The sequence below is a fragment of the Periplaneta americana genome, chromosome 4 (genome assembly GCF_040183065.1).
Source record: "Periplaneta americana isolate PAMFEO1 chromosome 4, P.americana_PAMFEO1_priV1, whole genome shotgun sequence".
Taxonomy (NCBI): Eukaryota; Metazoa; Arthropoda; class Insecta; order Blattodea; family Blattidae; genus Periplaneta; species Periplaneta americana.
In genome coordinates this window covers 149,859,633-149,873,346 of record NC_091120.1, presented here as the reverse complement: position 1 = coordinate 149,873,346, position 13,714 = coordinate 149,859,633, and the positions used below count along the sequence as shown (strand labels likewise).

Below are 13,714 nucleotides of genomic sequence, written 5' to 3'. Positions count from 1 at the left end.
GCTTAAGGGGACACGCTACTGAGTTTTCGTCAATTTTGGTCAATGTTAAAAGTTATTTTTTATTATTTTTTTTTTTACTGATGAACTGTACTGACTAGGAACAAACCCATGCACCATTTCATTGTAGGTAGTCTTAGCATCATTTTAAAAGTTTAAGAAACAAATTATCTTTATATGAGATCCAGATATTTGTTTACAAAAATTATAAACACTTTTTTTATATATAATTTTTTTCTGAGTACATTTTTCAACATAAAATTTTGAAAATAATTGTGCACATGTAACTCATCAACATCTATTCGATTTTAAAATTTCAAGAACTTACAATGAAAATTGTGGAGATTAGAAATCTCAGTAGCGTGTCCCCTTAACAAACGTGAATGGTCCACAATGATTGACTGTAATTTTTCTGGATTTAGTTTAAGTCGGAATTTCCGTTTCCATGTCCAGATTGAGTCCAGATCGTCATTACATAACGTCTATTGTTTTGTACAGTTTCAGAAAAAAAAATGGGCCACCTGATTTTTTTTAAGTTCCAGATACAACCCATTGCTTATATTATGCAGTATACAAGAGTGTCTGTATGTATGCTACTTCTGGACAGTCTTGCAAAACTTGTTGCCTACATGCAGGAGGACTGCAATCAAGACTCTGCCCATTATTTTTTCTGGTACTGCACACTATGGAGAAACATTTAACCAAACTCGCAGACAATACAACACGTGATATGCAATTAACTGGAACTTAATGTGCTAAAAGACTTTCTTTACTACTTACCTGTTGATGAGTTCGTGTTGACCAATGTGGAACGCGTCACTTCGAGTTGTTACCTTCACATTGTTCTTGACCTAACTCTCCCTGCCGCTGGTCGGCTGGTATTCCCCTCTATTATATCGAACGCTAACGACATTTGGTAAGAACACCAGTGTTACCACTAGCGAGAAAATAAAATGTTGGACTTTCAGCCAGATGGCTAATAAAATGTTTCAGCAAGCAGTTATACAGGGACATCATTTTATCGACATACGCTGTATTAAATAACGTTAAATCCTGTGACAGTGTGGGAAAATTTATGGCAAAAGTTCGACAGTTGAGGGTGGAATTGGCCGAGGGGGAGGGAGCCGATGGATAAGGGAAAGATTTATTAGTGTTGCAATGAGTAATATTAACAATGAGCGAATGATATAATTAGAGGATAAGTTTTTTTTTACTGTGTCTTTTGTATTTTATTGCGTGTGTATTTATTTGTATACTGTATTAACTTTATATTTATTATTTGGATTATTTGGTGCAGCTTCAACAAGAAATTGAATTGTTTATACTGTATATATATATATATATATATATATATATATGTGTGTGTGTGTGTGTGTGTGTGTGTGTGTGTGTGTGTGTGTCACTGTGCCTGTGTGTTTTTCATATCTCCCTTTTATTTTATTTGTATTATTTTTGTGAAATTTGGTATAAAGTTAGATTAGTTATAATAGTGGTAATCAATGATAACGGTAGTAATAATAATAACTGTTGTTTCACTATTTTATTATTATTAGTAGGCATTATTTTCGTTTTGAAGATTCAAACTGTGCATAGTTACAGCACGAATGGCCGTATGAGCTCGTGCGAAGGATCTTGTGTACATGAATTTGTATAATTTATTATGCATCAATAAATGCACTTATCTATCTAACTATCTATCTATCTATCTATCTATCTATCTATCTATCTATCTATCTATCTATCTATCTATCTATCTATCTATCTATCTATCTATCTATCTATCTATCTATCTATCTATCTATCTATCTATCTATCTATCTATCTATCTATCTATCTATCTATCTATCTATCTATCTATCTATCTATCTATCTATCTATCTATCTATCTATCTATCTATCTATCTATCTATCTATCTATCTATCTATCTATCTATCTATCTATCTATCTATCTATCTATCTATCTATCTATCTATCTATCTATCTATCTATCTATCTATCTATCTATCTATCTATCTATCTATCTATCTATCTATCTATCTATCTATCTATCTATCTATCTATCTATCTATCTATCTATCTATCTATCTATCTATCTATCTATCTATCTATCTATCTATCTATCTATCTATCTATCTATCTATCTATCTATCTATCTATCTATCTATCTATCTATCTATCTATCTATCTATCTATCTATCTATCTATCTATCTATCTATCTATCTATCTATCTATCTATCTATCTATCTATCTATCTATCTATCTATCTATCTATCTATCTATCTATCTATCTATCTATCTATCTATCTATCTATCTATCTACCTACCTACCTACCTACCTACCTACCTACCTACCTACCTACCTACCTACCTACCTACCTACCTACCTACCTACCTACCTACCTATCTATCTATCTATCTATCTATCTATCTATCTATCTATCTATCTATCTATCTATCTATCTATCTATCTATCATTTTATTTTTACTTCAATTTTTATTGTACCTGAGTTTTTTAATGTACTTCACTCCCACCCCTTCTACTAATGAAGTTCAACCGTCCTCCACACAGATCCAAGACCGCATATACAGTCATAGTAACCTTACGGTTATAGTAAACAGTACGTTCCAAAAATATGTTCGCGTTTTCCAGTAACGAAAGAGCTTTCAATATTGAATCATTTTCGCAAAAATACTCCCGTCCATTTGCCTACGTCGCATCCCGGTTTCCCTCACCTGCTTCTATTCTCTTCTCTGTAAAGATTAGTGGCTGGGCTGTCTTAGCTCTTTTCTGAGAACATTAATTTCTGTTAGGAATAGGACGTCTACGTAATATTATACCCATACAATTGTTTAAAATAACTTAAATAAAAAGGCCTCGGTAAGTAATTAACTGTCACTTGATTTCCTCCCTTTCTACGACCCTGCGACATAACAACTTGGACAGAAGTAGATAGCATGTCTAAATAATTTTATCTGTGCGGGTGGGCAGAAGTGAAGATTGAATTTACAGTACGTAAGGTATTCTTTTATAGAGTAGGTACAGAATTATTTCAACATGAGTTACTGGTACGAAGGAAGAAAATGGTAATTGGAATTACGTACAATAGTCTATAGTCCGATAATATGCACATTAGAACTGAAGCCTGTATCGAAATGAACGGCCACCATTTTAAAAAATGTGTTTAAATATCTATATTATGATTATTTTTCAATTTAATTTCATTCTCTATAGTGTACGCTAATGTGCTATAGACGGTATAATATACACTGCATAATGAATATGTCATCATGGATAGCTCAGTTCGTGAGTAAAAACACTCATTGTTAATACTGTACTATATTTTGATTAAACAAAAACCTAATGAAAATTATCAAACTCAAAATCGCGATATTTCCTAGTTCACATAAATGGATGAACTACTTTTCTTTCCCTCCTATACCTAGTAAAATGATTTGTTTGTATATTACACCAGTATCATCGAACTCCAGTCGTGGAAGGGGGTAGCAAACGGTGTTTCCGATTCTCAAACGTTGATCCAAAGGTATAGCCAGGTTAATATAAGAAATGTTAGTAAAAATAAAATCATGTCCCTGTATTATGCATGAAGGCATCGAGTTACTACATGTAGATAAGAACGACATTGCAATGTTGACAGTTTCTTTTCAGTACACGTTTACACACGTCACGAACTGATGAAATCAAATTAAAAATTCGTTGTGCAAGCCTATTTTGTCACATTACACTTGCAGCTGTGTTGTCAAAATACCTATGTGGAATTCCGTAAAAGCTTGGAATTTTAATTGTTTTAGAACTTTATGTGTAATGAATGATTGCGTGGTTTTTGTATGGAATTGTTGCTGAAATATAATTCATATACATACCTAATTATGTTAAGTATGTTTCTTGTAATAACTATAATTGAAAAATATAGAAATAATTGGTACGACCATATAACAAGAATGCCCAACGACAGGATACCTTTCAGAACATGGTGTTATAGACCTACACGAAAAAGACGAGTGGGAAGACCAAAGAGACGTTGGAGAGACCAGTTTGATGGATAAAATTCAGGAGGCGGAACAGGCCATCGGCCTAAACCTTGAAGTTATTGATGATGATGATGATGATGATGATGATAATGATGATGTTTCTTGTGATTACATTAGTCTATATCAGCATTGCTAGACAGAGACTAAACGGAGCGGAGCACTCCACTATGACTCCTTGCGTGCTCCGGTGTTTCCACAGACATAATAAGTTCAAAGTATGGCCGCATCTACAGCAGGAGTGCTGGAAGGATCGAACTCAAGTTCTAGTTCCTTCTTTGACCCAAGCTGGGAGAACGTGTTTTTGTTCAGAAAAGTGACGAATACAGTGTCTAATTTTGTAAACAGTTCCCGTCAATGAAAAGATTCAACGTGAAGCGTTATTACAAGAGAAAGCATCGAAATGATTACAAAAATATAGAAGGTGAGGAACGTGCTGATCTGGTAAAGCGTATGAAATTGGAAAGTGATGAAGATGACTGCAGTGTATTTAAATTCTTTTCACTGGAGAATACTATATTGCAGTGATCTTCGTCACGAATTTAGCAAATTAAGCAGCCTTGACACTGAATTAGCTATATTCGAAATTTCACTCTCAGTAGATTTTTATTAGGTTATTTTACGACGCTGTATCAACATCTCAGGTTATTTAGCGTCTGAATGAGATGAAGATGATAATGACGGTGAAACGAGTCCGGGGTCCAGCACCGAAAGTTACCCAGCATTTACTCGTATTGGGTTGAGGGAAAACCCCGGAAAAAACCTCAACCAGGTAACTTGCCCCGACCGGGATTCGAACCCGGGCCACCTGGTTTCGCGGCCAGACGCACTGACCGTTACTCCACAGGTGTGAACCTTTCAGTAGATATCAAAACTGTGTGCAACCCTACTATACAGTTGGAACTCATTGAACTTAAATGACATCGTCGCCTTTGTGAAATACTGAAGACAAATGCTATTGATACGGTGCAGTTGTATAAAGACCTTGATAACACAATTTCAGCACTTACGTAAGAACGCCGCTGAACTTATTTCTATGTTTGGTAGCACTTATGTTTGCGAGCAGGGGTTTTCCGTGTTGAAACAGTTGAAAAACAAGAATAGATAAAGGCTTTCTGACATCAATCTGAAATCTCAGCTAACATAAAAATATTAGTGAACAATAAAAAAATGTCAGGTTTCAAGCAGTAAGCGCACAATTAGTGGAAAGTGACTGAACATTGATAGTTGTTTGTGAAAATTAATAGAACAATATTTCAAATTTTATAATAGAAGTAGGATTTAAGAAGTTAATTTATTTTATTTGTTCCTAACCAAACGTTAACTATTAAAACTCTGAATACAGGTTAAATATGTATTTTGTATTCTATTATTATTATTATTATTATTATTATTATTATTATTATTATTATTATTATTATTATTGATATATGAGCATCTGAAAATTTATTAGCTTAACACTGCAGTTCTGTTTGACTCAGTTTCTTAATATTATAGATATATTAATCTGTAATATTGACACTTAATATTTTAGGAGAAAATTCGCTCCGGCGCCGGGGACCGAACCCGGGTCCTTGGTTCTACGTACCAAGCGCTCTAACCACTGAGCTACGCCGAATTCAATCCACAGCACCGGATCGAATCTTTCTCCTTCGATGTTTCCCTTTGTGTCAATAGTACAGATAAATTCTGTAGGACAAATTAATTATATCTATAATATTCTTCCAGCTAGCAGAGAATAATGACTGCGGATTCGCGGTCAACAAGTCACTCAGCTGAGTCGCTCCTAGTATAATGGCAGTTGACATTGGATACACGTCAACATATATATGCCTAACTTGGAGTCAGGCCACAAAGGGAAACATCGAAGGAGAAAGATTCGATCCGGTACCTTGGATTGAATTCGGCGTAGCTCAGTGGCCAGAGCGCTTGGTACGTAGAACCAAGGACCCGGGTTTGATTCCCGGCGCCGGAGCGAATTTTTCTCCTAAAATATTCAGTTTCTTAAACTTAGCTTTTTCCGTCCTTATGTAAGTTCATACTTTCATTACGAGAAAGATCTAAAAACAGAAATCAAGCGAATGGCGCATACAGCTGCATCTGATGTTCAGGATACACTGTTGAACAGACCCAAGCGGAGAACGTGAACAACGGAGCTCACGCTCCGACTGCAGTTTCCAGCTCCACAACCGGTTTTGGAGCTTACAACTCCGACACTACTGGTCTATATAAACGTATTTTTAAAATATTATATACTAGCTTCATCCCAATATTCCCAAATTATATACAGATGAATTGCGCATTATCTTAATTAGAATATGACGAGCATCGTTTCAAAATGAGTTTTCTCCATCTCAGTATTTTTTTTTTTTTTCGTGAAGTGAAGAATTCCAGTCTGCTCTAACCGACACTTCCTTTTTAACATCATACTATTAAGATAGGACAAAATTTGTTTTGTTACATTATCGTTGCAATTTTGAGTTCATTTAAGAACGGAGAAAATACGTTTTGAAATTATGCCAGCCATCGGCGTAGTTCAGGCGGCAGCGCGTTTTTCTGCTGATTCTGAGTTACGCTCGGGCGTGAGTTCGGAGTTCGATTCCCGCTTGGGTTGATTACCTGGTTGTTTTTTTTTTCCGAGATTTTCCCCAACCGTGAGGCGGATGTCAGGTAATTATGGCGAATCCTCGGCCTCATCTCACGAACTATCATCTCGCTATCATCAATTCCATCGACGATAAATAACGCATTAGTTAGATTTGCCAACTTTGAAACGCACGATTCCTGGAGATTTCTTGGATGCTCCTTACAGGGACTTTAGCTGAGGGGAAACGCGGATGGACGAATTCCTCCCTCATATTTTAACTCATATTGTCTCATATTTTAACTTTATAGAAATTCCCTTATTAAGAAATAGCATGTAATATGACAATACATTTAGGCCTATTAAATTATAATTTTTATTATATAAAGATTAATTTTTTGGTCCTACAGAATACATCTGTTACTGAAAAACAATTAATATTAGAAGTGAAAAATTCGCTCCGGCGCCGAGAATCGAACCCGGGTCCTTGATTCTACGTGCCAAGCGCTCTAACACTTTTTTATGAAAGTTGAGGTGGAAGTTTACTACAGGGAAAAATTGACGAAAAACAAATTATAAATAAAATAAATAACATGAAAAGTAGGCCTAAAATATAGTAAAATTCAGATATAAATCAAGACGAGCCCAAAATATTAGTTATTAAATTTACATTTGGCCTAAAATATTATGGCACACTGAATTCTTTCACGTAAATGAAATGTACGTATTATAAATACATCATAGATTTATTTTGCTAAAAATATATTATTTTAAATATCAATAACAAATATCAACTAACAGAATTTCAGTTAAATTATCTAAAAATCAACATTTGTGTAGTCATTACAAGAATTTATAACATTTATTATCTTTAAAACCAATATAACATCTTATAATCATGTTCGGATTCTTCTCGGCTTTCCTTATAAGATTTTCATGCGTAAATTTGCATAAATTCTGCCATTTTAAACTGTAGAAATGCTTTTGATAAATTAACCAAGTCTCAAACAGGACAGACTACGATTTTTCTTAGTTTATACTTAGAAGTACAAATAGTAGTTTATACTACTAATTCTAGCATAATTCAAATTTTGGCAGATGATTCAGTTCCAAACGCAATTATAAGAACAATTTACGAATTATATAACCACAATATTATCAAAATTACTATCGGATCAGAACATACCGAATGGAGACCGATAAACTGTGGAGTTCGTCAAGGATGCCCCCTCTCACCACTTTTATTCAATATATACATCAACTCCATCATCAGACATTGGCTACTAACAATTCATGGAAACATACCGCTCTTCCGTAATTGTACTCTAGATACATTATTATAGTCAGACGATCAGGTTCTTTTTGCTACAAATGAAGACGAGCTGCAATACTCAATATATCATCTGAATATAATAGCACAAAATTTCAATATGAAAATTTCCCCAAACAAAACAAAAATTATGGCGTTCCAAGGTAAACAGCCAGTTAGAAGTAAAATTTGCATTGGAACTCATACGTTAGAACAGGTAAACTCATTTAAATATTTAGGTTATAATTTGACATATTTACCTGTTACTGATATATCTGAAAATATTCAACATTTTAATGGAGCATTAAGAACCATCAACCAGGTTTTCACAACCACGAAAACCCAAAAACATACCAGGTTAAAAGCATATAAAGTTCTAGCAAGACCTGTCGTGAGACCTGGACTGTCCGAAACTCAGATGTTCAACGCCTGACAACTGCCGAAATGAGATTTCTAAGGAGGACTGCCAGCTACAGCTTGCTTGACGACAAAAGGAATGAACTAATTACAAAAGAATTGAAAATTACACCTATTTATGAACATCTCAACCACTATAGACAAAAATGGTTAACCATGTCAATATAATGGACCGTTCCAGACTGCCAAGATAAATTCTCCGCTATATACCACATGGAAGACGATCTTTGATACGCCCCCTGAAAAGATGGATGGAGACAGTAACAGGCCACTATTCCTAATACCTGCAAGGACGATGATGGCTAAACACGGCCATCCAGATGAACTTTCTTCTACGTAGTAGATAATTGGCTATGTTTATATATATATATATATATATATATATATATATATATATATATACCGTAGTACATAGTACGAAAACTTTATCAATATCATTTACTTTAACTTGATGCATGCCATCCATTCCCTGTTTGTCCTCAATATATCTGCATATAAACCTAGGGACCGGAATTTTAGGTTTTAAAAAAAACCGTTTTATGTTTTTGGAAAAGGTGAAATAGGTTTTTTTCAGGTTTTTGGAATAGATGAAACAGTTTTTTTTTTAGGTTTTATGTCCAACCTGTAAAAAAGGGGTCGCAAAAACTGCCCGATCATTAAAAGTGTAGCCTCACAGTTATTCTTAAAAAATAAATATAAACTATAATTCTTAAGGCAACATGTACCACAAAACTGATCTTCTCAAGAACCAAACTGTTTATCAAAATTTATAAGATTCGAAATTTTTGTTCCTTCCCCTTTAACATTATTTATAGTTTGAATAAATTTTTGTAACAGTTAACTTTTTTATCTAATATAATTTGCCTTGATATAATTGCAAAAATTTCAATTTTCAATAGATACAGGTACAGTATACACACAACTTTTGAATTAAATTTGTGTTCAAACTTGATCAAGAATTATTTTTAAAAGTAACAAAAAAATAAGCAAAACAACATCATTTACTGATACTATCAATAATCTCTAGACACAGACCTTCATCTCAAATGGAAGAAATAAATAAAATGCTCTCTCAACTAATAACACTCAATAAAAGAATTGTATTCCAATGGATACCATCCCATTGTGGAATCCTGGGAAACGAGAATGCGGATGCTTTAGCAAAGAAGGGCAGCACTGCTACTTACAGACCTGTTACTAAATCTACGTATTTCTCTGTGAAAAGATTGATTAAATCTACATACTTAGACTTCAACAAACAAAATTTGATAACACAGTCTCAAAGGAAAAAATGGAACTCTCTGCATCATAATCCACAGTTGATTCCCGATTTACCACGCAAATCGGCTGTAGCTGCATTTAGATTGGCAACAGGCCATGACTGTTTGGCCAAGCATCTGCATAGAATTGGAATATATCAGTCTCCTAACTGTCCGTTGTGCAACTCAAATCAAGAAATGGATTCAGAACATCTCAAAATCTGTGCGTCAGTGGCTAACCATGACAATATCTTTGAAAAATATTGGAGTGCAAGAGGTCAAATGACTTTATTGTCAAATGCCTGGCATTAGAAAACAACAACTTTTCAAGATACTCTACTGAGAACTTTTTTCTATTGTCTCTCAAAATACATTTGAGGGACGAAAAGGCTTTTTTGACAGCGCATGACGTCATAGATGCAAATTTCATCGCTGCCACTGCAGCAGGTACCCACGGTAACTAACAGTTGAAGCTTTCACCCTGTAGAATGGAGCACTCATTTTTCATTTTTTCAAATCTTGGATTCCTCTGCAATACTTTCTTCAGTTTTAATGTGTCGGCTTTACCCATGGGTCCTTGTACTTGTTTCTGTAGAAACGAGTCAATGACATCAATTGCATCTTTCAGTTGTAGCGACGAAGATTCCAAGTACTCATTATATTTTGCAAGGTGATTGAAATGTGCCTTGAGAAAAGCAAGAGAGCCATAGATGTTGTCACTGCTAAGTACAGATTTTGCCATTGAGGCAGCCTCCTCCACGTCGAGTGTTCTTTCTTCCCTCTCCCCCCCACTCTCTCTCACGAAATGTATTGATATTCCTCTCAAAATAGAAGAAAAATCAATATATAACGCAGTAAATACAGGATAACGCTTATCAACTATGATTTAGGTCTTTTAGATACTAAGGTCCAATTTACGTTTTTTTAGGTTCAACAGAATTCATATATACGACTCCTACCATCATGATTCGGAAAAGTAGACTACTAAAGAAATTAAGGGCCATATTCATAGACATTATTAGCGCGGACTTCCGGTGGATGATCAGCGAACTAACGTTTTTCGTATTCATAAACCAGTGTTAGCGATATGATATGATATGATATGAATCCTGTACAAGTAATCAGTCGATAGCCGGGGCTAGTTTAGCACGCTCGTAGCGCGGGCTAGCGAAATGTCTATGCTTAGCACCCTAGGAGTTCAGAAACAAGGAAAAAAATAGGTAAAAACCTACAAATCCGGTCCCAACATATAACTGTCAAGACTTGTTTAATCAGACAAACGAAACTGTGTGTTGTGTTGGCAACAGTGGGCAACCACCTCAGGAGGTGCTGTAGTGAACATTTGCTATTTAGCTATCGGTGAGCATGTTAGCAATAAGTCGGGATAGAACGGGTTGTACAGCACCGGCAAATACAGCAATATGGGGGAGGTGAATGCAGAACAGGGGATCATGATGGGATGGCTGTGATGTAAGTATAAGAATATTGTATATCTTTATTTTAAGTATTATCTCTCATCACTGCTTCTAATTTAATTTAATTCATCTTCTAATTCTATCCGTATTACGTTATCACTATAATCCCGGTGTATTTCGTTCATACGTTTTAGTAATAATAAATCTCGTCTTTTGTTGGAAAGTTCGTCGGTCGTATAACTCCGTGTGTAAAATATTCTGCCTCAATTACCGTTTTCAAAACAGTAGACATTAGTTTTCAGTGGTTGTGCCAGTATTTTGTATCTGAGAGGGGGCTTTTGGATGGGTAGAACTGAATCAAATTGAGGAAACCCTCTTTCTTAGTACCCCCACAGCGTTGAAACTTTTATGGGAATATATTACCGGTATTATTGACCAAAGCAAATCTTTATAATATTAAGTAGTTTTACTGACTACAGTGGAATTCCACAAATAGACACAGCAATGGTCCGTGTGCGAGACGAGGTACGAACTCTGTCTTCCTACGGAGTACTGCGGACATTGGTAAACATAAGGGCTGTACAATGTTTTTATGGCGTGCGGACCGAAACATAAATAATTAACATACGTAATTTTAAATAATATATTGTAGTATATGCAAAATATATATAACAAAACAACTTCGTGATTAAGTATAATATACGTGATACATCTGAAACATAAAACAAACTTCTGGAGGAAAAACTCTCTAAATGTATCTACATACAGGGCTTTTATTTCAAAACTTCCCACTCTAAATAACTAGTTATTTTAAATTTAATTCAATTTAAACAAAAAAACACCTAAATTTAGATATTGAGGGGGAAGTCTTAAACCAGGCTTAATTGCATTTTAGATTTCACCTCCCACCCCAGCCACCCTCACTTTGAAATTTTAAACGGCACCCCTATATTTTATACCTACTTAAATATGGAAGAGCATTCAAATGTTTATACACCTCATTCATTTGTTTTCGCATCTTTTCTATCGTCGCATGATAGCCTGGCTTATTGTTGTTTGTTAGAGCTGAAGGGAATAAAGCTACAAAAACGTATTGAGCATTTCATGTAATAGTTGTGTTTGTGTATTAAATGATTTTAAAATTGTGTATACTCTTCAAGAGAGAACATAAATCATCCTTATTGATTAAATTTAGGAAATTACACAAAATAAGCTGTGTTTTCATGCTACAATCACCTGATAATAACAAAACTTCTTATAATCACTACAGAATGCCTCGTATTTAGATGAATTTTGTTTTAGCCCATACACTGTTCTGATCGAAATGTCAAATTCTTGAGGGATGACTCTGATTGATTCACCCTTTTTAAACCGTTCCAATATTTGTAACTTCTGCTTCAACATAAGTACACTTTTTTTGTTTCCTGCCTTGCTGCCAACGTGTCGAGTATCTGCACACTATGCACTGGTTCAACTGGTTAGCCCTGTGCAGCGCGGGACAGGATGCATTGACTTACGAGAGTGAGCGTTTATTTGTGGAGTTGCACTGTACATAGCAAAATATCTAGTTGTCATTTGAGCATTAGAGTTCAGACAGCGGTCCAGAATACAGAAATAAAACTCGTATTTTATACGTAAGTGCTTGAGAAATTTTTTCTATCAAAGGTTAATATAGTATTGAAAATGTTTTCCTGATGTCTAGTACGAGTATGTGTTAGCAGTAACTTTGTATTTCGTAATGACTTTGCTATCGAACATTTTTTATCTATTTTGTATTTAATTTACTGAAGATCTTCCTAATGGGAGAAATGAGCACGACGTTCACAGGAGATTTTATCTTCAGTGACGGATTGTAGTAACTGGCAGAATGTTTACTTCTAAATACTGTATCCTTTGGTAATTTCTTATAATCTGTCGATGCTCCTTATGTCGTTTTTGCACTTACCGTAGTATGTTGTATTCTTTTCTTTCGTATCTCACGCTGTGCTGTACTAGTTGTCTTCCTGTTCTAAATCTGCACCAATTCCATCTTTTCCGTATCCGGGATAAAAGCTTAGGCCTACAATGCTTTTTATGAACGGAACGACCTGTTCGGCATTTAGAACAAATGCGCGGACCTTTCATGTAGTACCAGCGTGATTTTTACCTGGATTTATTTTCGCGTGCACATTCCAGATCAAATCAAGAAGTTCTCGTCTGCTCCAGTTACACATGTTGCATCTACGAAGGTTAGGTTCCGTTAATTTAGGTTTTTATTAACCCATTCCGCGTATACGCAGTTATCATCTCACAACTGTCAATGTAATTCTAATCTCACTCCACTAATACTTGTTCAGAAAATAATATTTAAAATATGCCTAAATAAACAATTTGATTACTCATCCGAGCTTTTGTTCGCCGATTTTAATATGTCCTGAAAGTTAAACAAATTTATTATATAGTCTTATTAAACTTCATACATAAAAATCGTAATAAATTCAACTTGTATCATCATAAATATGGAACTAAAAGATCCGATTTAATACGACTAGAGGAACCAACGTGTTTCACCAGCAGAGCTCTTAGCTATGGTACCTACTTTGGTCCAACGTTATATAACAAAATAATTGAAAAATACCCAAATTGGGAAAATTTTAGTATCAGAAAATTCGAAAATAGCGTTTAGAATTTAATTTTTAAAACAC

The 13,714-nt window shown here is 34.8% G+C and overlaps 1 protein-coding gene across 2 annotated transcripts in view; it reads left to right on the top strand.

The window, feature by feature from the left end:
- LOC138698318 (E3 ubiquitin-protein ligase Siah1-like) overlaps positions 1 to 13,714 on the top strand; it is a 538,667-nt gene that overhangs the window by 71,158 nt on the left and 453,795 nt on the right. Inside the window, exon 1 of one of the 2 annotated variants that reach the window (XM_069824142.1) lies at positions 10,980 to 11,085. The exons of the other annotated variant lie outside the window; for it this stretch is intronic. The gene's annotated coding sequence lies outside the window, so the exon portion shown is untranslated. Of the gene's footprint in view, positions 1 to 10,979; positions 11,086 to 13,714 lie in introns of those variants that run through there. 2 annotated transcript variants of the gene reach the window in all.